The sequence below is a fragment of the Sinocyclocheilus grahami genome, unplaced genomic scaffold (genome assembly GCF_001515645.1).
Source record: "Sinocyclocheilus grahami isolate Dianchi unplaced genomic scaffold, SAMN03320097.WGS_v1.1 scaffold475.1, whole genome shotgun sequence".
NCBI classification, from domain to species: Eukaryota; Metazoa; Chordata; class Actinopteri; order Cypriniformes; family Cyprinidae; genus Sinocyclocheilus; species Sinocyclocheilus grahami.
This window is the reverse complement of record NW_015505654.1, coordinates 582627-586746: the sequence shown is the minus strand read 5'-3', so window position 1 is coordinate 586746 and position 4120 is coordinate 582627. Positions and strand designations below refer to the sequence as shown.

The 4120-nt window shown below is 37.9% G+C and overlaps 1 pseudogene; it reads left to right on the top strand.

The window, feature by feature from the left end:
- The first annotated feature begins 327 nt into the window (after nucleotides 1-327).
- LOC107553575 (uncharacterized) lies at nucleotides 328-3918 on the top strand (annotated as a pseudogene).
- The last annotated feature ends 202 nt before the right edge of the window (nucleotides 3919-4120 follow it).

The following is a 4120-nucleotide window of genomic DNA, read 5'->3' as shown; positions in this document are numbered from 1 at the left end:
GAAACAACATAGCAACGAGAACAGAAGCTCTGTCATCTCAGCTTGAAAGGAATGCCATTCAAATTGTTGAGCCACATAAAATGATCTTCCTCTTTGTACATCTGTAGATTACAGTTCAGATTGCTTTCCCCGTAATGTTTGATTATGTTGGGGAAAAAAACGTCTTTTACATTAATAATCTTATGTAATGTGTACAATGGTTGGTTGGTTGTTTTGTTTTCCTTAGTTTTACTGCCATTCCCCCAACATAGCAGAACACTTAATTGCCTTTTATCGTCTCTTGTTAATTAGTATCCTACACTCACACGTTGAACACTTTTGCGCTTCATGCGCCATAAATTTCCAGTCTTCTCTCAAGTGAAAATCTGTTGTGCTACAGTGTCCGCTATCGGGTGGATCAACGTTGTCGCTCTTCACTCTCTGCCTTGCTTTAGGGCTATAACATGTGTGCTGGGAAATAATACTTCATTCGCTATCTTTATCAGAATGGATCATAACTGTAATCTGGAAGTCAAACATTTTATGATTAGTGTTGTTATTGCACCACATACACGCAGTGATGGATGTCGTTTGGAGAGGGTTCTGCACTTTTGTTCTCACAACACTTGTTTTTCAAGGTAAAGAACATGCAATATCAGTATCTAATATATGAAATAACAACAATATATCTATATCTTTATTTTACTGTTTAAACTCATAGAACAAATTTCATCTGTCGATAATGTTGCTTAAAATTTGTCAGTACACAGACTAGTCGCTAACTTGGCTGTATTACAGAAACTTCCTGTCTTATCCTAATTTAAGATTTGAAGAAGTTCTATTTCGTAGGAAATTACGATGGTTATTAAACAGGTGGGATAGGATTATGAGTTCTGGTGTTTCTACAGTACAGGTCGCAGTTTAAGACCATACAGCTCCACTAATGTATTTTTGTGTCTACTAATTCGTAAATATGTAATGTTTTTGCTACAATGTTCAGATTTAAGGATGGTCTTCTAACTTGATCAAGACTGTTGCCTTTTATGCTTCTATCTGTAAAGTTGTTTGTGTAGTGCTGTTAGCAGCAGATGTACTATTTGTGAGGATTTTGATGTATATTTGCAATATGATTTTTACCTAGGCTATAATTATGTACATTAAAATAAGCTGCAGTATTCTCTTCTTTCCCTTGTAGATGTTACAGGACTCATGATCAGGAATGAGGAGCTGAGAAAGTGTACAAGTAAATGATGGTCAGGTCAGTAGCAGGTTAAACCTGCAAGAGTGCAGAGCAGATTTGGCTCTGCAAGAGTGGCACTGGAGCCCTGAGACATGCTCCCTCAGCAACCCACAGACAGGAGGATGTTTAACTGCACCTCAGATCCAGGAGCATGAGAGCATTTGGCTTAAAGCTTGCAGCTCTGAGGTGGAGGATCGTGAGGGCCAGTCCTGGAGCTGCTCTAAAAAGGGTCTCCTGACATTACACGGCAAGGGTCTGCACCTGAACGTACGTCACGATTCCTCAAAGGTCTTCCTTTCCAAAGATCGTGGGAAAGGCAGCAAGTGGAGGACGCTGGCTAAACAAACAGTATGCGAGGAGACAGATAGCACACATCACGGCCAGAATGTGTTACAAGATTCTCAGCAGACACTTTCGACTGGACCCCGAATCCTCACTCAAATTCGCTATTGGCATTGTAAGAGAGTTAGATTAGGAGTTCTTCATTAATGATGGGTCTGTGTTTCATGTTGTATTCTGCCATGCCGTCATTCTAATTAATGACATCTCATCTACTTCTTCAGTTAAAACTCAGTCTGCTGAGCATCTGCTATTGTTTTTGTTATACCAGACCATATCTTCATCTTCTTTTTTATTTATTTTTTACTTTCTCATCTGGTCACATTCATTTTGTACCAGGGTTCCCACAGTACTGGAAAACTTGGAAATATCAAAACATTTTGAAAAGTCATGGAAACGTAACAGAATGTTAAAAGTCTTTTTTTTTTTAATAAATTTTTTAAATATCTTAAAGGATTGGTATCTGACATACAACATGTAAATCCTTCCCAGCAATCTCTGTAAAGTTGAAAATTCATTGGTCAAAATACTACAGGTGCATCTCAATAAATTAGAATGTTGTGGAAAAGTTCATTTATTTCAGTAATTCAACTCAAATTGTGAAACTTGTGTATTAAACAAATTCAGTGCACACAGACTGAAGTAGTTTAAGTCTTTGGTTCTTTTAATTGTGATGATTTTGGCTCACATTTAACAAAAATCCTCCAATTCAGTATCTCAACAAATTAGAATACTTCATAAGACCAATAAAAAAAAAATTTTTTGTGAATTGTTGGCCTTCTGGAAAGTATGTTCATTTACTGTACATGTACTCAATACTTGGTAGGGGCTCCTTTTGCTTTAATTACTGCCTCAGTTTGGCGTGACATGGAGGTGATCAGTTTGTGGCACTGCTGAGGTGGTATGGAAGCCCAGGTTTCTTTGACAGTGGCTTTCAGCTCATCTGCATTTTTTGGTCTCTTGTTTCTCATTTTCCTCTTGACAATACCCCATAGATTCTCTATGGAGTTCAGGTCTGGTGAGTTTGCTGGCCAGTCAAGCACACCAACACCATGGTCATTTAACCAACTTTTGGTGCTTTTGGCAGTGTGGGCAGGTGCCAAATCCTGCTGGAAAATGAAATCAGCATCTTCAAAAAGCTGGTCAGCAAAAAGAAAGCATGATCAATTAAAAGAACCAAAGACTTAAACTACTTCAGTCTGTGTGCATTGAATTTATTTAATACACGAGTTTCACAATTTGAGTTGAATTACTGAAATAAATGAACTTTTCCATGAACTTTTCTAATTTATTGAGATGCACCTGTATGTCTATTCCGTTTCTAATAATTTCTATGATATATTGCATGATTGTATCATTATAATCTCTTTATTTTGTTTACTTAAGCTGGGAATAATGGCCAGGTCTCCAAAATAAAGTCTACTGAAGCAACACAGACTTCAGAGGCATCGGCTGAACCTCAAAGTAGCATAGAGCCGGACAGACCTTCTGTTAATGTATTTACAACAGACTATGGTGAGTGTGAAAAAAGCTCATCTTTGTTTTAAAAAAAATTACATTTGATTTTTATCTGTTAAATCAGTCTGGAAATATGGTATAAACAAACAAATATTTAAAACACACTACATTCCCCTGATCCTGGAATAGTTTGTCTGCCGTATGTCCACATGAGGGCAGCAGAGGAGAGGAAACCTAAACAGGGTGCCATATCTTTGGTGATGACTGATGAGACAAAGAAACATTCATAAATTGTAATGACAGAAAATAAGTAAAAAATGAGCAACTGATACATAAAATAAGAATGTTAGTTTGTGATTTTCTAATGTGTTTTTTTCCTGTTTAATAACAGGAACAGGCTGGAAAATGACAATGTTGCTTCTAAGCAGCTTGGCCCTGTTACTTGGGCTTGTGATCCTCACTCTTAACATCTACCAGAACAGGTGAGATTCTCATCTTTGGCAAATAAACCTTAAGGACCATTTTATTCCCAATGCCAGCGTTCAATTTCGTGCATCTAAATACAGATATAATTCCCTGAAGTAAAACTGATCTGTGAACAGGCATTGAGATTGGTTTCATAACAAGGAATGAGTCAGCAATATGGTTTCCCCCCTTTATAAGTTGCTGATCTATTTTTCGTCTTCATGCACAGAAGGAAGAAGACTGTGGTGGTGCTGAAATCCTACACTCCGACAGGAGAGGCCAGTCTGCCGGGGTCCCCAGTGCCTAGTGAGAGAGCTCCTCTAACCCGACACCCTATGAAAACTGCTCAATCCCCCTCCATCCAGCGAGGTGAGATCCTTGTTGAATGGAAAGATAGAACAGTCACCCCACTGTTTGAAACATATCTAACTGACTAAGTGGTGTCTTATAGTAGAAACAGCTTTGAGTAACTTGCGTATTGTTCCCAAGCAAACTGGCAGAAATACATTGGTGGCTTTATTCAGACAAACTAATTAATTGTGATTCAGCAATACTTTTTCTAAATAATGACCCTTGTCCAGGGAATCGCTGCCAATTTCTTGGTCTATTTCCATGTATTTATTTATTTGATATGTAGCC